Raw genomic sequence first — 26,455 nt, forward strand, 5'->3', positions numbered from 1 at the left:
CAAAAATAAACTTTCATATATAACACACAGCAGTGTTAATTATATTTATCATGTTGTACATTATATCCCTAGTATTTATTTATCTTATAACTGGATGTTTTTTAAATTTCTTTAATGCATTTGTTATTCAATCATTCTATCAAGAAAACCCTCTTTTTTCTTCTCCTCCCCTCACATCCCAATATCCAATAAGGGCGTCTATAAGTCTGCTTGGGTTTCCATAACAAAATACCACAGCCTGGATGGCTTAAACAACAGAAATTAGTTCATCACAGTTCTGGAGGTTGGGAAGTCAAAGATTAAGGTGCCAGCCAGGTATGTTTCATTCTGAGGCCTCCTCTCTTAGCTTGTAGGCAGCTACCATCTCACTGTGTGTTCACACGACCTCTTCTTTGTGTGCTTGCTGAAAGCAAGTGAGCTCTCTGGTGTCTCTTCTTGTAAGGACACTAATCCCATCAGATCATGGCCCCATCCTTATGACCTCATTTAACCTTAATTACTTCCTTAGAGGTCCCGTCTTCAAATATATCTACACTGGGGTTTGGGCTTCAACATATGAATTTGGGGAGGGGACCCAAATATTCAGTTCATAACAGGGACCAAATCCAGGAAAATTGGTAAAGATGATATTGCCATATCTACTATCTTATTTTAGATTCTTTCTGTTTCTTATTTGAATAATGTAGAAGTCTCTAATCTCCAATCTTTATTTCTCCATTTTATCCTTCTTATAAGTGCCTTGTCTTGATTATAATGTTTAAACTTGGTGATTTTACTTCCATGACTAATACTTCAATTTTTCTTTGGAGTAAAGTATAAGTTGTGTGGCACATAAGGCCCTCTATCATCTATCTCTTTTTGCTTTACTCTACCGCATAATACATAGAGTGCTTCTCATGCTACATATAACATAATGTAATTGATTTACAGATAACTCCTCCAAGTATCAGGGTTTTATTCCTTTGTTTATTATTTTTTTCTTCTTGGGAGACCCTTACCTTCATTAGAAAATGGCTACATATTATTATGGTGCCAGCAGACATGTCAAATCCTCTATGAAGTCTCACTTTTTTCTTGTTCCTATAGGGTGTGCCTAGAAAAAAATAATTTCTACCAAACTGAAACAAAATATATATTAAAAGAGACCTAAGATACCTCTAAAAAACTTTTGGGCCACACAAGAAATCAAAGCTGTTATTACAAAAGACTTAGAATAAATGAACAACATAAGCATTCCATATTCAAATACATGGGAATTCACTAAAGTAATGCTTGAGTGAAAATTTTTAGCTTTAAATGCTTATTTTAATAAATAACAAGCTCACTTCAATCAGAATTATGCAAATTAATTTGAAAACCTGGTTGGAATGAATGAATTTTTAGGAAAATATAAAACATACATGCCAAAAGAGACATAAAATCCATATGGAACACTTTACATATTAAAAAAATGAGAAAAAGAGAAAAGCTACTTCTGAAATAACACCAGCTCAAGACATTTTTAAACGATTATTCAAAAGCAAACAACAACATGAAAGGAAGAATATCAAAAAGAAATCCAAATTCCAAATCCTTTTGAAGAATACGAAGGCCTGTGAAAGATAGCAACAAATAAGGAAAGCAGAAACCAAGACAATTTTTTGAATGTTGCTACAAAAATGGAAAAAAAAAGTGATAGCACATGAAAGAATAATAAACTTTGAACAAGTCAAGTTTATACAATAATGAAAAGATGATCCAGCATTAGGAAATCCTAAATCATCTCCATAGTTGCTAATAATATAATTGCCTACATTTAGTGAAATTGGGATAGGCAGATATTTATTATCATAAAATATATTTACATGTGGCCCAATCCAAAAATCACAATTACACTTAACACAAAAATATAGGTATTCTTCTATCATGTCAGGAGTGTAAAAATTATGTTTATTTGGAATATCTAAGAGGATACGAGAATTTAGAAAAATGTTGGATATAATGTTAATGTTCAGAAATCAATTTTATTCCATATAAATGATAGGCAGTTAGAAGCTGCACTTGAAGAAAAGACCCCAATAACAATTACAATATGCTAAATGAAATATCTAATCATTGCATACCTTGTCAGTTACAGAATGGCAGCTATTTTCTCCATGTGGGTGGCTTGTTATTTCATTTTTTTATGGGCTAATTCTTTTTCACTTTTAAACATGGAAAAATTCAAATATATAGTGAAGTAGAGAGAATAGCGGAATGAACCTCTTTCACCCAGATTTAATAATAATATATGGCCAATCTTCTTTTATCCAAATGCCAACCAATACTCCACACTTCATTGGTTTTCTTTTGAGTTAGATCATTTAATTTTATATGTAAATATTTCAGCATGTATTTCTAGAAACTTCACAAACAATTTGGACTAGTAATTATATGTCAAATACAGTTAAAAATAATATTGGATTCGCCAAAATGTTTGTTCTTTTTTTCTGTAAGATGGCTGTAGTAGCACTTAGTTGTCTTTAACTTCATTTGAAACAATTTTGTTAGATTGTATTATGACAGCTGTCATATCAGCATGCATTAAAAAAAAAGTATCAAAATTGGTGAATTTTTGTGTAGCCATTTTAATATTGCAGATGGAAGAAATAAGCAACATTTTCAGCAGATTATGATTTATTATTTCAAGGAAGATTACAAATGCAACTGAAACGCAAAAAAGATTTGTGCAGTGTATGGAGAAGGTGCTGTGACTGATCAAATGTGTCAAAAGTGGTTTGTGAAGTTTCGTGCTGGAGATTTCTCGCTGGACAATGCTCCATAGTTGGGTAGACCAGTTGAAGTCAATAACGATCAAATCGAGACATTAAGTGAGAACAATCAATGTTATACCACGCGGGAGATAGCCGACGTACTCAAAATACCAAAATCAAGCGCTGAAAATTATTTGAACCAGCTTGGTTATGTTAATCACTTTGACGTTTGGGTTCCATATAAACTAAGCGAAAAACACCTTTTTGACCATATTTCTGCATGAGATTCTCTACTTAAACATACTGAAAACGTTCCGTTTTTAAAACAAATTGTGACGGGTGATGAAACGTGGATACTGTACAGTAATGTGGAACAGAAGATCATGGGGCAAGTGAATTGAACCACCACCAACCACACCAAAGGCCGGTCTTCATCCAGAGAAGGTGATGTTGTGTATATGGTGTGATTGGAAATGAGTCCTCTATTGTGAACTCCTTCTGGAAAACCAAATGATTAATTCCAACAAATACTGCTCCCAGTTAGACCAACGGAAAGCAGCACTCAACAAAAAGTGTCCAGAATTAGTCAACAGAAAACGCATAATCTTCCATCAGGATAACACAAGACTGCATGTTTCTTTGATGACCAGGCAAAAACTGTTACAGCTTGGCTGGGAAGTTCTGATTCATCCACCTATTCAGCAGACATTGCACCTATGGATTTCCATTTATTTGGGTCTTTACAAAATTCTCTTAAAAGAAAAAATTTCAATTCCCTGCAAGACTGTAAAAGGCACCTGGAACAGTTCTTTGGTCAAAAAGATAAAAAGTTTTGGGAAGATGGAATTATGAAGTTGCCTGAAAAATGGCAGAAGGTAGTGGAACCAAAGGGTGAATACGTTGTTCAATGAAGCTCTTGGTGAAAATGAAAAATGTGTCTTTTATTTGTACTTAAAAACTGAAAGCACTTTTTGGCAAACCCAATAATTCTTTTAGTATCATCAGTGTTCAAATCCCCATGATTGTACACACATCACTCTTTCTTCCTGCCTCCCTTTCCCAATTTATTTATTAGCCAGTTTTGTCTCGTAGTTCCTATTGTTTGAACTTTGGGGATGATATCCTCTAGTGTCATTTAATGTATTCTTACAGATTTTGTAATTAGTGGTTAGATCTAGTGACTGTACAATTCAGGTTTATATATTTATATTTTAGTAAAATACTTCAAATATGGTGCTGTACATGTCCATCAGGAAGCATGTATGTCTGGCTTCTCTTTTTGTAATGTTGGCAGCCACCGATAATCACTGTTAGTTAGATCCATATTTTTCATTATGAGTGACAAAATAGGGATATTCCAATTTTATCAATTCATTCTAATTAGACAGGCTAAATGTTGTCTATTGAATAACAGAAATACCTTTATTATTGTACAAATTTTTAATATTTTTGTAGCTTTCATTTTTTGTTGTGATTAAAGACATATACTTAACTTCATTTTTCTAAAAAGCCTATTGTTATTTAGTATTTTCATACTCTGCCCAGCCACTATTGCTTGACATATTTTAACAATACACTAAAAGATATTCATCCTAATCATGCGGTTTAGCTATTGCCTTAGATTGAATTATTCAAATCTAACACTCTGAGGCAGAAATTTTTATGCAGGAGGTTGCTTAGGAGGTGCCTTTGGTAACAATATCTGTGCGCAAGAGAAGCAGACATGGGCAGGAAAGATGTTAAACTCTGATGCAAAAAAAAAAATTATATGGGAGCCAATTATATGGAGAACTCTGGAGCTGGACAATTTCTAGAGTTGTCTTGGACCAGTGGGAGGAAATCAGATCTCATTACCCGGCAGGGACCAATTTTTGGAAGAAAAAAGGGGAGGAAGCTATGTGTGGTTAAGGACAATTCCTGGAGAGCAAATCAGAAGTGAGATGTCAGCAGGTACTGGCAACTGAGGGAAGATGCCTCAGGCCTGGAGGGCAATTTTGGTGGGGCACCACAGCATCCAGTACAGCCTATTCTGTGCATTCACATCCACTTGCTTCCTGTAGTAACTTCAGCTCATCGAGAAATAGCTTCTCTAGGATTTGGGGGATGCTTACAAAAAGCATGTTAGTGGAAAGGACTCAAATCCCAACAACTGCAGCTGGTCTTGAGGACACAACTGGTGCTTCTTATGTCCCTCGTCTATAACTCATTCTAAATTCCCTAATTCCCAGCTAGGACCTCCTCTAGTCTAGGTGACTTATAAGATGGGGTGAGCCAGACCTTCACACCAGAGGGGTCCAAGCACCTCTTATCATGACCTTTTCAAGCAGGGGCTCCTGCACTTGTCTATTTGCTGCCCCAAATAGGCAGAGTGGGGGGTACTAAGAAACACCCCGGTGGATCCCAGGGAGACAAATGTATTCTTTTCTGCCTTCAGTGTATAATAACATACCCATCTCCTCTTGATAATCAAGGTTAGTTCACCAGCCAGTGTGGTGACTCCTTTCCTTGCTTGATGTTCTCTTGGAAAAAGGAACCTGAAGAAACCTATCAGCAGCCATCATTTAATGAGAATCTTGCTGTTTCCTGTGTTATAAACAATCTGTCTGAGAACTGGGACCTCTAGACCAACATCACCAAGAATGGAAAGCACAGATTCCCCAAGTATTTCGGTATGGTAAGCAAGGCCACTTCCACCCCTTGGTTACCTGACCCTCATAGTCTGTGTGGGATATACCACCATACAATGGTCTTTGAGGATGGAGAGTCGAAACTTTCTATTACTGGCTTGCCACACAAAAAAATTTTTTTTAATATTTTGTTTGTAAAAGTCTACAAAGTAAGGGATTAACTGTTTATTTGATTCTATTTTAAAAATAAGTCCATATGAATCATTTTCTCAAAAACTTTCTTAACTATAAATAGCAACATTCTTGGTATTTAGTTTTTCAAACCAGAGCAGAAAATGTTTATTCACAATTTGTAATCAACTAAATGGCTAACTTGCTAATGTCATTGAAATATGGTATGTGAATAAATTTTTCCCAACCCATTTTATGAAACAGTTTGTGCAGGGAACATAAAGTATGAAAAATTAAGCAAATATGAATGCAGTTAATATATACTAAATATTAACATTTTATTGTGGAGATAAAATGTGGTAGCAATTGGATTATAATAATACAAAAAGAAAGGCGATCTCAGCTCTGTAATTCTAATTATTTTACCAGTTAACTCAGTAGGTAGCACTTTACATGTCTAAAATACTTACCTAAGCAAGTAATAAACATAGGGGATAGATGGCTGTAGTTAAGGTGTTTAGTTTTTTTTTGTTCCATAAACTGAAATTCTTTATGATTACATAGAGTTTTTGAGATTTAAGAGTAAAATAAAATATTGGGAATATAACTAAGACCCCCTTTTTTAATAGACATATTTCTCCTTAATATATCCAAGGAAATATTTTAAATTATTGTCATTTGGGTCAGTCAATAAATAACATCCCAAAACATTGAATAAAATGAAATTACTCATCAAATTATATGACGGAATAACTTATTTGGTGAGTTGACATTGGAAACAGACCACAGCACTATGTATGATTTTTCACAATTTAAAAGGCATGAACAGGGGACTTCCCTGGCAGTCCAGCGGTTAAGACTTTGCCTTCCAATGCAGGGGGTGCGGGTTCCATCCCTGGTCGGGGAGCTAAGATCCCACATGCTTTGTGGCCAAAAACTAAAACATAAAACAGAAGCAATATTGTAATAAATTCAATAAAGACTTTTATTTAAAAATAATAATAAAAATAAAGACTTTAAAAATGGTCCACATCAAAAAAATCTTTAAAAAAAACATAAAAAGCATGAACATATGATAAATTTTTGGTATACAATTGTCATTCTCAGTATCATGAAACTAATGAAACAGGAAGCTTCATCATGTGTAAAAATGCATCATTTAATAGAGAAAAAAAAATCCAAGTAGGTCTCATTCCCATTTCACTGTGTGTAAGTTGGTCGCCCTGGTCCACCATCTGAAACCGGAGTTTATAGGGGACCATAGGACATTCCATGTATTTATGTCATTTCCGGAATGTATTGGAGAGCCATATTGTGGTGTAATTGCATTTGTAGATGTGAAATACTTAGTTTTGCATATTCAAACAATATTTTAGTTTCTTACCCTTTTATTTCCTTTGCAATAGTCAATCTACTGTCCTTTTGATTTGGAATGATTTTCCTGTATTAAATGGCTTTAGTTATTATGCTATAACTTATGATTCAAGAGACTAGAATAAAAAAATAATGATTTTTTATTTTACAAAGTAGATACATTGTAGGTAGAAAAGTGAGCTGATGCTGTAGCTATTTTCTATAAACCATGACAGCCAATAAAAAATGGTTAGCTGTTGGTATAATAACTTATAATTTATACCAAATCAATGTTAGGTTTCAGTGTAGTTATATACAGGGAATTTGAACACACATTACTTTGCCAGAATTTTCTCCTTGGTGCATTAGTCATAAAGGTGTCTATATATATAACATACTATATAGCTGCAGTTTAGCAGTATTCCTACATAGCACATATTAATACCCCATTACATACCCAAATTGCCATTTTAAACAGTATTTTCACAGGTCATAATTTATAGTTTTATTACTTCATGAGATTATGCACTCATATCAGCATTTCAAAAACAGAACATTTCAAACTGCAAGGATGTAAGGTGTTTTATTTTTTTAAAACAATCAAAAAATTTTGCTTTATTTACTCATTGGATATTCTCCAGTGTCCATAACTTTGACATGCTCCCAATTTTCTTGACATGCAGAGAACACTGAAGTCAAGCTTTTTATCTCTCTGGTATGTATCTTGGGTTCCTGTGGTTGAAAAAAAAATTCCTTGAAATCAAAATGTCGCAATAAGATTGGTTAAAATGACAAAGTTTTTACTTTAAGACAACTTATTTTTGTCAAAGCCTTCTACAATCTTTTTCTTTTCTTTTTCCGTTTCTTTTTATTTTTTAACTTTTTCTATGTTCTCTCTACTGAAACATATTAGAAATATTGCTATCTTCATGTATAGGTTTCAAATTGACCTATATTGTACTTCTATGGAAAAAATTACCTTTCAGAGGCTTTTTACACTTTTCACCTTTCAAAAAAAGTTATTTATATTTATTTTTGGCTGGGTTGGGTCTTTGTTGCTGTGCGTGGGCTATCTCTAGTTGAGGCAAACGGGGGCTACTCTTCGTTGCAGTGCTCAGGCTTCTCATTGCAGTGGCTTCTCTTGTTGTGGAGCACGGGCTCTAGGCGCGTGGGCTTCTATAGTTGTGGCACATGGGCTCAGTAGTTGTGGTTTGTGGGCTCTAGAGCGCAGGTTCAGTAGCTGTTCAGTAGTTGCTCTGCAGCAAGTGGGATCTTCCCAGACCAGGGTTCGAACCCGTGTCCCCTGCATTGGCAGGTGGATTCTTAACCACTGCGCCACCAAGGAAGTCCTTTCACCTTTTTTTAAATTACTTTATAAATTGCCTTTATTTTTTAGTTTCAAGTACAGCAAATACTTTCTCCCATCTAGTGGGTTGTCTGTATACTTTCTTGATGGTACAGTTTGAAGTATAAAATTTTAAAATTTTCATAAAATTTAAATTATTTACCTAATTTTTTCTCTTGTAGCTTTCCTTTTTCATGTTATATCTAAGAATGTCATGTCATTGCTGGATTCAGAATCATGAAAGTTTTCTCCCATGTTTTCTTCTATTAATTTTATAATTTTAGCACTTACTTTTAGGTTCCTGATGCCTTTTGAGTTATGTTTTGTATATCGAGTGAGGTAGGGGACCATCTTCACTCCTTTGCATGAGGATATCCAATTGTCATAGAACCATTTATTTGAAAAGACTATGATTTAGGGGGCTTCCCTGGTGGCGCAGTGGTTGAGAGTCTGCCTGCCGATGCAGGGGACACGGGTTCGTGCCTCGATCCGGGAAGGTCCCACATGCCGCGGAGCGGCTGGGCCCGTGAGCCATGGCCGCTGAGCCTGCGCGGCCGGAGCCTGTGCTCCGCAACGGGAGAGGCCACAGCAGTGAGAGGCCCGCGTACCGCAAAAAAAAAAAAAAAAAAAGACTATGATTTACCCATGGAATGGTCTGGCACCCTTCTTGAAATCAACTTAGCATTAATGTGAGGGATTTTATTTCTGGTTTCTCAATTCTATTCCATATACCTGTGTGTCTTTTCTTATGCTAGTACCACGCAGTCTTGATTACTGCAACTTTGTAGTAAGTTTTGAAAATGGAAAGTGTGAGCCTGCTGACTTTGTCCTTTTTCAAGATTGTTTTGGTGTTTTTCTGAGTCACACGTTGCTGTTTATTTGCATGTGTTTTAATGTTGTTGAGAATTGGACACTTAAGATTATATATTGGAGCAGCTTCCCTCTCCCTGGGGTTTGTTGTTGGTCTATTTGTTTAGTGACTAGCTGGATTATTTTAGTGACATCTACTTGCCCGGCAGTGTGAAGCCTCTGACTCTTGCTCAGAGGTGCAGTCTTGGGCGTGTGTATATTCAACCTGGAGTGACAGTGTTTTTAGCAGGTTTCTCTTTGTCTCCTTTCCTGATTAAACCTAGCTGTTAGACTCCACTAATTGCGCTATTCTTTTGACAATGCCCTGGAGTGTAAATTGCTCCATTGTCTGATATAATTAAATTCGGCCCCTTTACGGGGTAGTTTTGGAGGCCAATGTTTGAGGTTCCAGTTTATCCCATGAAAGTTATTAGTTGTCTGGATACTTGGTTTTATCTGATTAACTTGGATTTCTATGGCTTAACTTGTTACTCTTGTGAAGCTACCTTAATTGCTTACCACCAAAACCTTCACTGTTTTTGAGAGGACCATTATCTTTGACATTTGCCACCCTCTGTTACACTGGGGAGAACTTCACATTTCCCTGTTCTTAAGGCCTGCCTCTCTTCTGGCCAAATCTCTGAGCCCTGGCTCTGGGTCTGGGGGTGGGACAGTGGCCCACTTTTCTCTTAGTGATGCCTCTGCTTTAAGAGAAAGGTGCTGGGTAGGGTGGTAGCCTCTGGTCTTCTAAGCTTGTGTCTCGTGGTGTGGGACCTCCACACTGTGTATGGGCCTCGGTAAGGATAGACTGGAGCCCAGTTTTCCTAGCCTTTCATGCCTGAGGTTGATTCTCTACCCTATGAGTGGAGACTGGTGGACAAAGAGAGCCTGTGTTATCTTGGCCACACTCACCTGAGATTTAGTTTCTGCAACTAATAGCTGGCAGAAATGAGAAATCCCGGCAGCCTGTTCCTCCCGGGAGGATACTGTGGAGGAGCAAAATTGGCCACCCTGAAATGTCTCTGGCATGTGGATTATTTTGAGCTGAAAACAATCAAGACCCAAAAGACTCAGGAAAAAGCTTTGACCTCCCCCTTAGCTGCCTAAAATAATTTAGCTAGAGGGCTTAATCCCTGAATAGAGCTATCACCAGATATACCTGCAAAGAATATGGGCTAGTTGGGGTGGGGGAAGCTCATCAGGGCCTAGAGATTGGAGTCCACTCTGTGTCCCAGTGTCTCTGCCTGGCCCAGCAAACATTTGTTTACTAAACATGTGCTTTCCCATCTCCATGTGCATTGCCTTCTTCCCCTTTGAAATCCCAAACTACTAGCCCCAACGTCCTCTTTGTCTTTAACTGAAGATGGTGTTCAAGGTGAGGGTTTTGGCCTTTTTAAGTGAGTTACTGAGTTTTCCTGGGCTTCCCCCATGCGAACATGCTATTAAATTTTTGGTTTGGTTTTTCTCTTGTTAGTTTGCCTCCTGTCGATTTAATTCTTAGACTAGCCAGAAGAACCTAGAAGGGCAGAGGAAAATTTCTTCCTCCGCAACAATACCATAGCCCTTGATTGGAAGAAGGCACCCTGTATTCTTGGCTGTAGCCACCTTCAGTGGAGTTTCCATTAAGCTGAGCTAGGAGGGGAAGGAGGAAGTGGATCATGTTCAAATACCACAGACTTTCCCTGTTCTTATAGATTTTCTTAAATGTTTGCTATTTACTTTTTGCCCTTGGAACAGTTTCCAAAAACTTCATTAAAAATTATTTTTCCTACCAGTTATACTTGTTTTGCTAGGAAATATGTCTTTGGAGGTCCTTCCATTGCCATTTCAGAAGTAGAGTTTCCCTTAATTTTTTTACATAGTTGTTTCCATAGGGTCTTAGGGAGATTCTTTCTCTCAGGAATCAGATGGCCAGGGCTTTGCAACAGCTTTTTTTTTTTTTTTTTTTGCCACTCAGCTCTTTTCTCTATTAACACTCTTAGTTCTTGCCAATGCCTGGAATTAACAGGTATGTGATATTTAAAAACAAATATAGTCTAAAGTCCGGGAGCCTGATTCTCAAGAATTCGTTTTTCTTTCTCAAGTTTGCTTTGGCTATTCGGGGTCTTCTGTGTTGCCATACAAATTGCGAAATTTTTTGTTCTAGTTCTGTGAAAAATGCCATTGGTAGTTTGATAGGGATTGCATTGAATCTGTAGATTGCTTTGGGTACTATAGTCATTTTCACAATATTGATTCTTCCAATCCAAGAACATGGTATATCTCTCCATCTGTTTGTATCATCTTTAATTTCTTTCATCAGTGTCTTATAGTTTTCTGCATACAGGTCTTTTGTCTCCTTTTATTTGTAGTGAGGTGGATGGACCTAGAGTTTGTCATACAGAGTGAAGCAAGTCAGAAAGAGAAAAACAAATACCGTATGCTAACACATATGTATGGAGTCTAAAAAAAAAAGATTCTGAAAAACCTAGGGGCAGGACAGGAATAAAGACGCAGACATAGAGAATGGACTTGAGGACACCGGGAGGGGGAAGGGTAAGCTGGGACAAAGTGAGGTAGTGGCATGGACATATGTACACTACCAAATGTAAAATAGAGATAGCTAGTGGGAATCAGCCACGTAGCACAAGGAGACCAGGTTGGTGCTTTGTGACCACCTAGAGGGGTGGGATAAGGAGGTGGGAGGGAGATGCAAGAAGGAGAGGATATGGGGATATATGTATACGTAGAGCTGATTCACTTTGTTATACAGCAGAAGCTAACACAACAATGTAAAGCAATTGTACTCCAATAAAGATGTTAAAAAAAAAATAGAGACAATGAAATATTTCCAAAAAAACAAATATAAAATGGCAAGGAGAAAACAAATCATTATAAAAAAGGAGGCATTAAAAATTGACTACTATATATCTCAGAGTCTATTCTACTTGAAGATGTTTAGTTTTGTTTATAAGCTATCATTCTTTTTAGAGGAAAATGCTCCAATTTACAGGTTCTGCTGAGACTTTAGTACCATGTGATCCCAAACCTTGTTTTGTACGTTTTGACCAATTTTAGTCTGTCTAGGCACTCATGATTTGTGTCAGTCTCACAGAGATGAGTTGGGAAAATTGGATTTATTTGGAATTCTAAGAGGCAAAAAGGGAAGTTTCAGTTGTAGTGGCATCTTGGGCAAGTATTATGAGCTTCATGGATGATTAAAAAGCAGAGAGAGCAGACCTATCACAAAAGAAAAAAAAAATGCTGGGAACAATACTTAGGAAGAGAGCTTCTGAGAAAGGGTGAAGACAAAATAGGGTAGCTACCTGAATCTTCAACAGTCTTTGATCCTCCTGGGACCTGGGTGTTGAATTTTCCTAGGGTTGTTTTTTTTTTTGGCAGATTCTTGTGTTCTTTCAAATAAACTTTCCTTTTTCTGAGTTCCCTTAAATGTGTTTTCCTTTCATGTAACAAAAATATTTCTAGCTAGAAATCCTGGAATGAAAGTGAGCTGGTATGTTATCAAAATTGATAAGGTTTTTAAGAATATTTTACCATCAGTAGAATATACTCTGTAGTTATGTACTTTTTTCTGTCAGAAAAATCACTTCAGGGGATGAACCCTTATGGGTTTAATTCAATTTTAATTTTTCAGTCCTATTATAAAGTGCATTAAAAATTTAAAAGAAATCCTATACTTTATCTAGTCTTTTGATTATGAGCATTTACTTATCCTGAATATAATATCAATAAAACTGAAATCAGTGATTCATATGATATTGGAAAAGAACTACTTTTGTCTTTAGCATATTATTTTGCCTTTGTAATATAGTGGCAATTTTATATAATGTATGTTGATAGGATTTTTTTTGATAGTGACAAATTCAGAACAAGTCATATTTATAAAGGAAAGATAATTGAATATTGATACAACAAATGGAATTCAGAACTTTGTATTGTAATTGCTTTGAAAAACAATCAGCTATAAAGGTTTTGAATTAACTATACATATTTAAAAAAATATTCTCTTTGGGATTAACTGCTTAATCATAAATCCCATCATTTATTAGTTGATTTTAAAATAATTGCAGGTTTCTAAATGGAGATAATAAAATTTTTCTCACTCAGCAGATGTGAAAAATATTTTAAATTTATAAATGTTTTCTAATATGGAAAGAAAAACCACCTAGCCTTGTACTCATTTTCTTATTTTATGCATATATTTAATGCATATATTAATGGATAAACTAGAAAATTAATAACCAGGCTCTTCAGTTTTTAATGTCAGAAGCAGAACAAAATGATTTCCTCTTTACAATGTCACTATATACTCAGAACTGCCAAATCCAGTGGTGTTTTCTCAGTCTTTATTTTAGGCGAGATTCATGGGAAATAGACTCTGAAGTGGAAATTTGTGTGCATGACCTTACTGGGATAGTTCTCTAGAGCACGATGGCTGTTAGGGTGTGAGGAAGGCAAGACTGGGAAGAGGGAGAAGCTGAAGTGCAGCTATGTAGTTACTGCCGGGCCTCGGCCAAATTGTATCATGAGCTCTGAAGCTAGAGCCAGAGTTTGTACTCACTCATAAGCAAGCGATTGGATGTCAGATGCCTCTGGAGAAAAGGCATAACCTTGGATAAGGTTACTCTCTCTGGCCAAGGACAGTTCCTGGGGAGGCACTCAGGTGTCAGCCAACAGTAGGCATCCCTCCCAGCAGCTGGGGGAATTAGTGCCTTGGTCCTAAGCAAAACCTGGTTAGCACATGGCAGCATCTGCTCCTGACCACACTTGTGCCTTTCAGATCCATAAATTAACTTCAATACATCTGGGAACAGCTCTTCCATTATTCTAGTTGGTTTCTTTTCTTAGGAAAATGTAGAAACGTTAGTGGGAGTAACTACAGCCCTTGTCACTACCATGTGGTTTCTGGGCTATGAGGACACTCCCTCTACTGCCTTCCATAAGCTAATACCTCTGCCGGACTATATGTCTCACTTGGTGGGGTAATACATACCCTCATCTTTGAAAGTTCTGAATCACCATGTACTTGTGTTAATATGCTCTAGCAAACATTTTACATCTGGAAAGCATCTGCCATTGAGAATACTTCTTAGTTGAGTTTGTGGTAACACATTGTTATCCTCCAGGATCTTTCTGACTTTTACTGGAGAGAGGTGCATGAATTTAATGGGGGACAATATGGGGGCCGCCACCACTGCATTATTTTAGATCTTTAAGAGTTGCATTAATTTCTGCTGTTGTCAGCAGGTGGTGATATTTTTGGTTTAATAACTTGACAGGAGGTCAGTTTCAAAGGTGCATACTGGCCTTGAGCACTATAATAGAACTTCCCCCACAGGCCAGGTGTCCATGTGGATATTCTGGCAAACACCAAGTATATCTATTCCAATCACACATTTGTGAATTGATTATATGGCCACTGGGTGGGTGTGTAGACCCTGTACTGATCCTGAGTCAAGATTACATTTAAGACATGCTCCCAGTAAGTCCCCATGATAACTGAAATTTTGGGTCTCTGGGTATTGATGTCAACTTGGACCCATTGTCCAACAGTTCTCAACATCTCCAGGTATTTTCTTTTCTCCTAGTACACTTACCCTTTGGAGAAGACAGGGGGAATACTTACTAAATATGTTTTTTATGATTTTATAGGGTTCCTTTTACTGGGGCTTAAAAGTAAGCTTGGATCCAGAAATTAGGCAAGAAATCATGACTTTTTATTTTGGTGGTTTTTCCAAGGCTTCTGATCATTGATCCTTCATTTCTTTTGTAGTAAACAGTGAGAAATATACTGTTGGCTGCCATCTATATCGACACTACAGATGTCATGTTCTGTTAACCATCTCTGTAGGTCTTGACCATCCAGGTCCACTTTGTTGCCATTCAAATCTTGCTGCTATTATTGTAATTACACCCACTTTGTTTCTGACTGTTGGGTGCTGCCACCTGATCTCTATTATTTCAGGATTCTATCCTCCACATTGCATTCAAGTAAGGCAATTTGGTAGGTAAGAGCATCTTTCATAGTCATTCCTTGTCCAAAGACTGTAGCCAACATTGACCTTGTTGGAGTTACTGATGCCCCTCTCACCAGCACATTCTTATTGCTTGATAATTGGAGTTATCATGACTTTCTCTAGTCTTTCCTGAAGAACATAACCATCTGGTGGGTTTTCCAGTCTTGTGTACTTTATTCCCTTCTCTGCATCTTTTCACCCCTTCTTCCTCCATCTCTCAAGAGTATACTGGCATTTCTACTTTACTTGATGTGGAATATCACTTTCTTCAAGTTTCCAGGATCCTTTCTAGCCAGCACCATTCACCAGGCTCCTTTTCAGGGTGTTTAATCTTGTTTTATGGAAGAATGCTGCCATATCTATAGACTCTCTTTTTTCTGGCCTTATAGAGCTTTAGGTCTACCAGGGTCCAATTGTACACATACTACTGGATTCCTTGGGTTCATGCTGTCTAGATTCTGCAGATATTTCAAAGTATAACCCCTTTCCTCCCTTAGGAGGTCTAACGCTTCCTTGGTTTGGTTAATTTTTGACTTTATCCTCTTATTTCTGTGGTAACCAGAAGAGGATGGTTGGAGGAGATTCCTGAGAAGGTACAGAACTGAAGATGAGATATTTTTCAATGCTGCTAAAGAGGCCCTCTAGCTTTCACACTTTGCCCTGTATTTGTGATTAATTACCCTCCACCATCCTGGGACTTCCTTCAGAGCCTCCATAACACACAGCAGCCACCATCTTCTGACTACATTAGATAACTTGCAGGAAGAAAATGGCTAGTTCAAGTATTTAAATTTCTAGCCAGTCCCTCATACAGCTAAGACATAGGAAGATAACAAAAGCTAAAGGGCTGTAACAGTTGAAATATCAAATTCGAAACTCGACTGCTACTTGTAGAATTTAAATGCCAGTTGAATTCACCTTAATGAAAAAGAAGCAGTCATTTGTTTCACTGATAAAGAAATTTATCCTAGAGAGAGTATTGCCTTTTTTGGCTACAGTGCTTCAGCTAGCAGCACCATTCAATAACTTATAAAGTACTTATTTACTACCATGTTGCTTCACACAGCCTTGCTTCTGATAATGGTTAACACATCAGCAAAATATATTTTACAATAAGCATATGTTGATTGAGTTCGCTGGTCTTGCCACATACTCTATTATGGAAAAGCAGCTGGGGGAATTCCTGGGCCGTCCAGTGTTTAGGACCCCGCACTTTCACTGCTGAAGGTGTGGGTTCAATGCCTGAGCAGGGAACTAAGGTCCCGCAAGCTGTGTGGCACAGCCAAATAAATAAATAAATAAATAAAAATAAAGATAAAAATAAAATATTAAAAAAAAAGCAGCTGGTGTTGCATAACACAGCATCCATTTTGTAGCCCATGGGTCAAGAATTAATTTCAACTTTCAAGCCTTATTATTTAGGAAAGATTTCATAAGGTTATAGCTGCCATAGGTAGTGAATTCTTTGATGGATCTGGGCAAAGCCCATGTGTAGAAACAAAGACCCAACGCAGCCAAAAATAAAAATAAATAAATAAATGTATTAAAAAAAAAAGAAATTGCCACAGCCACACCAACACTTCAGCAATCACCCCCTGAGCAGTCAGCATTCATCTTCATCGAGGCAAGACCCTCCACCAGCAAACAGATTACAACTCGCTGAAGGCTCAGAAGAAGGTTAGCATTTTTTAGCAATAGAGAATTTTAAAATTAAGATATATACATTTTTTAAGAAATAATACTATTATTTGCAGTTAATACACTGTAGTACAGTGTAAACATAACTTTTATATGCACTGGGAAACCAAAAAATTTGTTTGACTCACTTTATTGCCATATTCACTTTGTTGTGATGGTCTGGAACCAAACTGCAATATTTCTGAGGTACGCCTGTACTCAAGTGAGGTTCCTGCTACATAATACAAGTAGGGAAGGCTATGAATGGAATTCAAGGCATTCTCTGGTGTGTCACTTTAGTGATTCCACGTCCGGCTGTAAAAGTTAGTAGAAGATTAAATGGTTTGGCAGTATCTACTATAACTAAATGTGTTTTCCAAGATCCAGAAATTCTACTTCTTATACATATTCAACTGAAATGAATACATATGTTTATCAAAAGCAATATACTAGAATGTATATATAAGTACTATTTTCATAGGTAAAAATTAGAAATTACCCAAATTTCTATCAAGATAGAATAGAAAAGTGAACAATCTAAAACTACATGAATAATATTGATGAATCTCACAAACACAATGTTGAGGAAAAGATGCCAGGCACAAAATAATACTGTGATGGTTAATTTTACCTGTCAACTTGACTGGCTGCTGGGCACCCAGATTAAAGAGGGTGTTTTTGTGAGGGTGTCTGGATAAGATTAGCATTTGAATTGGTGGATTCAATAAAGTAGATTGTCCTCCCCAATGTGGGTGGACGTCATCTAAATCATTGAAGGCTTGAATAAAACAGAAGGTGGAGGCAAAAAAAAAAAAAAAAAAAAAAAAGGTGTAGGGAGGAGGAATTATCCCCTTCCTGCCTGATTGCTTCAGCTGGGGCATTCTATCTTCTCCTGCTCTTGATGTACCTGGTTCTCAGTCCTTCAGACTCAAACTGGAATCTACATCATAGGCTTCCTTGCTTCTCAGACTGAATCACACTGTTGGCTTTCCTGAGTCTCCAGCTTGAAGATGAAAGACTGTGAGACTTCTCAGTCTCCATAATTACATGAGCCAATTCATCATTATCTATCTATCTATCTATCATCTTACTGGTTTCTCTGGAGAACTCTGACAAATACAGATTTATATTAAATTGATTCTATTCACGTAACGGTTTAAAGTAGGTAAAAGTAAAAAAGTTTGAAGTGTAAAAGCAAGTAAAAATTGAATTCAAGATAATGAGTACTCTCAGAGAGGAAGACAGTGAATGGAAGGGAGCATGAGAGAAGCTTCCAGACTGCTGGTAGTGTTGATTTTTATCTGTGCTGATTATATAGTTGTGTTCAATTTTGAAAAATAATTTCATCTGCACATTTATTATATGAGTACCTTTGTGTATACATATTTTGCTTCAACGAACAGTTAAAATAATCTATTACAAGGTCATGGAGGATTAATGCAACACAATAAGACAGGACAATTAATGATTCAGTGAGGATTAGGACAGTCCATTAGTAAAGATCCTTGGCCATATGAGGTTCTTGCTCAGGTTAAAAAAAACAAACCTGTAATATCTCATGGAAATTATAACTATCATGTATGATCAACAAATTATACAAATAGAATTGTATGCACTTATTATTTCCATCTTTGAATATCATAATTATTTTCCTGTTTTACTAACATTTTGTATAAAGTGCATTGTTGATAGATAAATTTAAAATGTAATCTTTAATTCTAGAATATCCAAATGGACTGAAAGAAGAACTAACATCTTTCATAGTTGAGTACAATGACTGATGAAATTTTGTTTCCCCATTTTGGGGAGAGGATGAACTTATTTTCATTTGTATGAGCTATTATTGCACTTTGCTAGTTAAAGTATTATTTATACTGTTTTTATTGTTGTTGAATAGAAATTTAAATATGAGCAGTGTCTTAGTCCAGTTGGGCTGCTGTAACAGAATACCATAGATTGGGTAGACTGTAAGCAGCAGAAATTTATGTCCCACGGTTCTGGAGGCTGAAAAGGCCAAAACCAAGGCACAGGAAATTTCAGTGTCTGGTGGGAGCCTTCTTCCTGGTTCATAGATGGTGGTCTTTTTGCTGTTTCCTCACATAGTGGAAGAGGTAAAGGAACTCTCTGGGGTCTTTTATTAGGGCACATTCATGTGGGCTCCGCTGTCATGACCTAGTCACATCCAAAAGGCCCCACCTTCAAATACCAACACTTTGGAGATTAGGCGTCAATGTGTGAATTTTGAGGGGGGACACAAACATTCAGTCTTAGCAAGTCGAGAAATGTATATGGATGCTGAGTTGTGGAAGGGGTAGACTGTAACATCAAGTCTCCCTCCCACGTTGGTACACCTATACAGGTGTCCCCCACTTTTTGAAAGTTTGCCTTATGCTTTGTTTTTACAAAAGACCTACAATGGTACCTACATGTAGTACCTACATTAGTTTTCACTAACTGAAAGAAATACAAAGAGGATTTTCACTTTTACAAAAAAGGTAAAAAGTGAAAATAGCATTCAGTGTTTGTTTTGCAGCCAGCTGTTATAAAGGCACCCTGTACCCTAAGCAGCAGGAGTGGCACCAGCAAGCTCCTTCCCCTGGAAATTCACTCAGCATCTCAGCATCAAGCCATTGTAACTTTGAACTGTGTCTATGCTTTATCTCATTTTATTTTGTGCATCTGTTAGTAAGATGTGTCCCAAGTTAATTGCTTCTTCACTTTAGGCAATTATGAAAGTTTTCATGGGAATGCTCTACTTTCCGATAGTGGGGGAAACCTGTACTTTCCTCTTCATTGGGGCTGGAAGCCTCAAATTGCACTTTCCAGAGTTGCTTAATACTTGACTTCATGTTAGCTTTTGCCAGTGGGAAAGTATAGGTGAAAGATTGGAAGGCAGAAAGAAAGCTGGAGCTATTTATATTCTGCTTCTATCAGTGATTGCTGGCAATGAGAGCAGCAGTTGACTGAAAATAGACCCATGTTGCCTTAGGATCAGGGGCAATTCCAACAACATCAACAAGATTGCGGGCTTCTGAATTGTCAGCAGTCCAGTTTTAAATGCAGAAAAAACAAAAGCATCACTTCTGTCATTTCAGTGACACGTGCAGGCTCATAGCTTCCTACCTGAAAGAGGAAGCAGCTTCTAGATATCTCTTTTCCTTTTGTTCCTCCTGTCCCTTGTGCATTTTCTCCTTTTCCTTTTGCTCCTCCAGTTCTTTATCCAATTCCCTGCATTAAGTCTCTCATGCTTGAAATATCTAGAGAAGTTTCTCTTTTCTTATAGGGTACTAAACAATTCAACAAGGAAACATTAATCCCGAGTAAGAAGCATGGATACATGCTAGCACATGTGGGGACTGTGTAGATATTGCGAAAAGGCAAAAAATCTAGGTGAAGGAGTTGCAAAAAACAAACATGGTCTTTGAGTAGAATTATAAGAGTTACCCTTTTCTCCAGGGAAATGTTTGTTGCATGGAACCTGGGTTGGATTTCCTCTTGCTATGCTAGTCAGGTACTTCAGTGGTATTAACCACACAAGATAATCTGATGATCCTAAAGAAAAAAATCTTTAAATCTGGCATCTTTCCTCTTAATGTTTATTTTTGATGGCCTAGCCCCTTAGTTTTAATGAGCCACTTCCTTGGGGACCAGGAAACAAAGTCTTGATTTTAATGAACTATTCTCTAAGGGTCAGGATGAAGTTGGGAGGTTATATATGAAAATCTCACATAAAGCAAGGAGGGAAAACCTGGATTCAGAGAAAAGAAATATAAATTCAGTAATACAAAAGAAGTCAGGAGAAAAGAAAAAAGATGTATAAAGTATACTGAACAGAAAAAAAAAAACCCCAATGTACAAAGGAGATTAAATAAAAAACACAAGATATTAGAAATTAATTCAAATACATCCATCAACGGTTAATCCAAATGGACTAACCCTCCAATGAAGATAAAAATTGCCAAATTGGATTAGAAAACAATGTGATTTTTGCACAGTTTACTAAAATCATACCTGGAATATAGACAGAGAAAACTTGAAAGTGAAGGCATGGCAAAAAAAAAAAAAAAAAATATATATATATATATATATATATACAAGGAAAAGACTAACCGAAGTTTGTACACCTATAGACTTTTTGACAAAAAAAATATATATATATATTGCTAGAAATTTTTTAAAAATCCAGTTTATGCTTTTGAAAGATACAAATTTCCAGGAATATGTAACAACCATAAAGTTGTATGCGCTTAATTATATAGACTGAAAATATGTAAAGCAAAACCTGACAAATTAAATACAGAAGAAATCAACAACTTCTTAGAAGAGATTTTCACACACTTTTCTCACTAGTTTATGGATTATTCAGACTCAAAATCAATATGGATATAGAAAATTTTAAGAAAACTTCAAACATAACTAGTCCGGTATATGCATATTATATATATATCTATCTCTGTATCTCTGTATCTGTATGTATCTATACTTACATTGATCTACCATCTGTGTATGTATCTCTCTCTCTCTCTTCCCTAGAACTGGAGAACACATATTCTTTCCAAACAAACATGTAACATTTAAAAATTGACTATCTCTTGGGCCCTAAAAATTTCTCAAAAAAATTGAGACCAATTTGCTGGCCACAGTGAAATTAAGTTACAATTAAATAATAAAAAGATAACTGAAAATCCCCTTAAAGTTGGAAATGTAAATCCTGACACTTTTTTATAACACATGTGCCAAATAAAAATGAAAATAAAATATTATGAATGAAATGAAACATGAAAATTAGAAATATTTAGTACTGAGTGCTAATGAAAATACTTTTGCCACATTTGTGGTATATATAAAAAGGGATATTTGAGGAGAAATTTATAATATTAAATGCTGACATCACAAAAGAAGAAAAGTAGGAAATGGACCAGTTAAACATATCTGCACAAAAACAAATCTGAATAAAAAGCGGGTCTAACCAGAACCATTCCTCCAGTTATGACAATTATGTATTAAAACTCTATGCAATTTGTGATAAATACAAGAATTTAAAGGAATCATTCTTTTTCTCCCTCTTATTATTTTAAATAGAAAAAAATCTATAAAATAAAAAATAGAACATTAAAAATAGATATTCTACTGATATAACTACTTTCTTCATTTACTGAATGGTTTTTATAATTTAAAAATGTTATTCTTTTCAGAGGGAAAGAGGATGACATAGAATTCAGCACTCAGCTTCTCCTCTAAGTAGCTAAAGTAATACCTTTCTTTTTGAAGCTGAGCTATTTAACAAATAGGAGACTAAAATCTGCTATTCTCACCTGAGCTACTTATAAGAAATTGTTGTCTTTAAAAAAGCATGGCTAAACATGATTTGTTTTCTACTGAATCATTTTTAAAATTTAAAGTATTTGTTAAAAATATTCGTCCTATGTTGAAATCAATCAAGAGAAAATAATTTCCATCAATATGAAGACAAGTAATAGCCTCTTCCTCATTCACAAATAAAATATGATAATATGAAAATTTATTTTTTCTCTGAGATCTTCTCAATCTTGGTTAGACTAAATTTACTAAGTGATAGGAATATAATTTTATTATACCAAATTTATAACCTTAGTGAGGAATAATTTTTCATTCCAAATAGACATGCATTTCTCAATGTCAAAGATAGGCTTAAAGGAAATTAAGTAAGGTAAGTCATTTGAATTTGTTATATATTTATAAACAATAGATTAAATTGAAATAAGGAGGTCTTTATTATTTCTGATCTGTCTGTTGTATGACAGGTAGAGTATAAAGACAATTGTGGTCAGTATGTATATATAACATAAAGTATACATTTACTAATTTTGTGTTAAAATTATTTTGTGATGTAATCCTTTTCTTGTAATAATTTTTATTTAAATTTATTTTTCCTTAAGAAAACAATTCCTCTAGATAGTTCCTCAAAGCATAATAGCAAATGCCATCTAATGACTCACATATCAGCAATTCTTTCTTCAGAAAAGCATTAATACATTCCTGAAGACTTACAAGTGTTTTCTTTCAGGTAGTTTACTCTCTAACCATTACTCTGGTCTGAGCTCTGCTCCCTAGTATCAATATTTACCCATTACAGAGGTTCATTAATTGCATTTAATAATTTCTTGTCAAACGCTTTTGTTTCCTGCAACTTTTTTAAAAACTCCATTGTACTTTTGTTGCAAAACTCCCACCTTATTAAAACTAAACAGTTCATCTACACTGAGCCTACCTAACAAGCAATAGAACATTATGAGAAAACATATTATGCTGACTGGTTGCACTTTAAATTTATAACTAAGAATAAGTGGTTGCTTAATATAGCATGGCAATCCTACCATATATCCTTACTCTGTTTTCTTCCCATTCTCCAAGAATATCACATTTATTCACTCCTTCCCACAGAAATCTAATAACTTACTTGCCTTACTCAATCTCAGCTGATGACTCTGCTTTATATTGAGGAAAAAAGTGAACTACCCTTTATAACAAACTCTACTGTTCTACCTGCATGGAAACTCACATATCTTGCTGAGGTTGGTAGCCTCCAAAAATGGTCCCCAATGATTCTAACTTCTGCCATTACACCTTTTTGTATAGTCCCTGCCCAAATTGTACAAGGATTGTTCTATGTGACCAATAGAATACACTTTCAAGATTGAGTTATAAAAGATTACTTTCTTCTCTCTCTCTGCACTTGTTCTAGAGAAAGCCAGCTCACGAACAGCCTTATGAAATGACCTGCACTGTGAGGAACTTCAACTTCTCCTACAAACAAACATGTGAGTATGTTCACAATAAATTCTTCTTTAGAGACTGTATCCCTGGCTGACAGCTTGACTGCGACCTCATAAGAGACACTGAGCCAGAGAATCCCAGAAAAGCATGGTCCTCAATTCCTGTACCTCGAACACTATTTAAAGTAATAAGTATTTGTTGTTTTAATCTACTAAGTTTGGGAGTGATTTTTGCACAACAATTACAAGGTAGATTTGGTACCAGAAGTTGGGTACTATCATAACAAAAACCTAAAATATAGGAATGATTTGGAATCAGGTGGGGAATGGAATTGGAGAAAGCTGTAAGGATTTTGAGAAGACTGTTAGTTAACTCATTAAATGTCTTGAACACTGTTTATAGAATTTTGAACTCTGAGGAGGCTGCTGGTGAGGTCTTAAAGTGAGAAAAATACTACTGAATATTGGAAGAAAGCGGATCCTCGTTATGTTGTGGCATAAAGTTTATCAACCCTGTTTCCTGTAGTAATGTGCAAATTAGACTGTGTGCCCAGTGAACTGTGTGATATAGCTAAAGAAATTTGTAACTCTAGGGTTGAAAATGTCATCTTGTTTCTTCTGGCAGATTGTAGCAAAATGAAAGAAGAGAAAGTTAAGCTAATAGAAGGATCATTAAATAATGAAGCTGGGACTTGCTGATTTTGAAGGTTACCAACCTTTTCAGGTGGCAAAGAAAGCTAAAATTAATAAATGGTTTCTAAGCAAAAATCAAATTTACCAGTATTCATTGTATGCCAATTATTTTCTACCTTTGAGGAAGAATGTCCATAACATTTATCCTATTCGTGTCTCAACATGTTGATTGTATGAGACATATAACTTTCTCTTTAGTTTTCAAGACTTCAGATAAAGAGGAACCATTCGCAAGTAGCTGTATGTAAGGAACAACACCTATGGGATCTCATTCACACTCAGATTTGGTTTAGATGATGAGATTCCAGACCATGAGCTGACTGTCATGGGTCATGGGTTGAGATATTTAGGGGTCTTGAGAAGGTGTTCATGTATTTTGCGTGTGGAGCGGATATGAATCACTGAAAGTCAGAGGCTAGATTATAGAAGACAGCCTCCAAGATGGCATCGTGATTTTAACCTTCCAGAATTCACACCTTTGTAGTCTCCCTCTCCCACCCACACTGATCAGATATTTTGTAGAATGCCCCTCTATTGGGATTTGTCTGATATTTTTCTGATGGTTAGACTGGGGTTATAGGTTTTGAGGAGGAATCCACAGAAGTAAAGCACTATTTTTATCACATCATGTCAAGAGTACATGTTATCAACAAGATTTATTACTGTTGACCTTGATCACCTGGCTGAGCCAGTAGTTTTTCAGCTTTCTTCACTGTAGAGTTACTCTTTTTTCCACTCACTTTCCATATTGTAGTAATGGGAAGGAAGTCACTCTGCATAGCTCACGCCTGAGTGAGTTCAGTCAACCTCCTTGAAGGGGGAGTATCTACATAAGTTATTTGGAGTTCACTTACATGGGGTCTTATCCCCCATTTATTTATTAATTCAGTCACTTATGCATGTCATTATGGAATCATGGGTATTTAGTTTATACTTTGAGTTGTAACCCATAATTCATTACTTTCTTGCTCAAATAGTTTTAGCTTTGGCCATTGGAAGCACTTTAAATTAGCTTTTACGTCCCTTTGACAAATCCCCCACCACTGTGTTGCTGTTATTGTTGTTGTTGTTGTTGTTTTTGCGGTACGCGGGCCTCTCACTGTTGTGGCCTCTCCTGTTGCGGAGCACATGCCCCGGACACGCAGGCTCAGCGGCCATGGCTCACGGGCCCAGCCGCTCCGCGGCATGAGGGATCTTCCCGGACCAGGGCACGAACCCGTGTCCCCTGCATCGGCAGGCGGACTCTCAACCACTGCGCCACCAGGGAAGCCCTGTTGTTGTTTTTAACACTTCTTTACTTTCTGACACTACAAGATGTTGCATGCTCATCTTGTTATTTTTTCCCCAGTCCTAGGATCAGCAATAATATTCCTATATTATCCTTTTAAAGTACATGGGATCATCAGTGATGGCACCTCTTTCATTTTAATATTGATAATCTTGCCTTCTTTCATTTTTTCTTTGTTAACTTGGCTAGAGGTTTATCAATTTAACTGAAATTTTAAAAATTAGTTATTTTTAGTTTAAATTTTTAAACTATAAATATTTAGTTTAAAATTTTGATTTAAATGTAGTTTAAAAAATTTTTCATGAGAGGGCTTCCCTGGTGGCACAGTGGTTAAGAATCCTCCTGCCAATTCAGGGGACATGGGTTCGAGCCCTGGTCTGGGAAGATCCCACATGCTGCGGAGCAACAAAGCCCATGCACCACAACTACAGAGCCTGCACTCTAGAGCCCACGAGCCACAACTACTGAGCCCATGTGCCACAACTACTGAAGCCCTCATGCTTAGAGCCCGTGCTCCACAAGAGAAGCCACCACAATGAGAAGCCTGTGCACTGCAATGAAGAGTAGCACCCACTCGCCGCAACTAGAGAAAGCCTGCGCACAGCAATGAAGGCCCAACACAGCTGAAAATAAAATAAATTGATTAAAAAAAATTTTCTCCTGAGACTTCTTCATTGACCCATGTTTTGCTTAGAAGTGTGTCATTTAATGTCCAAATATTTGGAGAATTTTCCACCTTTTATTGATTGTTATTGATTTATAATTCATTTTCATTGTGGTCTGAGAATATATTTTGCATGATTTCTGTCCTTTTAAACTGGTAAAGGGGTATTTTATTGCCTATAGTTTGGTCTGTTTTAGTGACTGTTCCATGTGAGTTTGAGAAAGATGTGTACTCTTCTGTTGTTTAATGGAGTATTCTGTAAATGTCAATGAGATCAAGTTGAT

Source organism: Delphinapterus leucas, chromosome 8, assembly GCF_059928025.1.
Source record: "Delphinapterus leucas isolate spDelLeu-1000000601 "Yukka" chromosome 8, BTC_Dleu_Yukka2, whole genome shotgun sequence".
In the NCBI taxonomy this organism is placed as follows: Eukaryota; Metazoa; Chordata; class Mammalia; order Artiodactyla; family Monodontidae; genus Delphinapterus; species Delphinapterus leucas.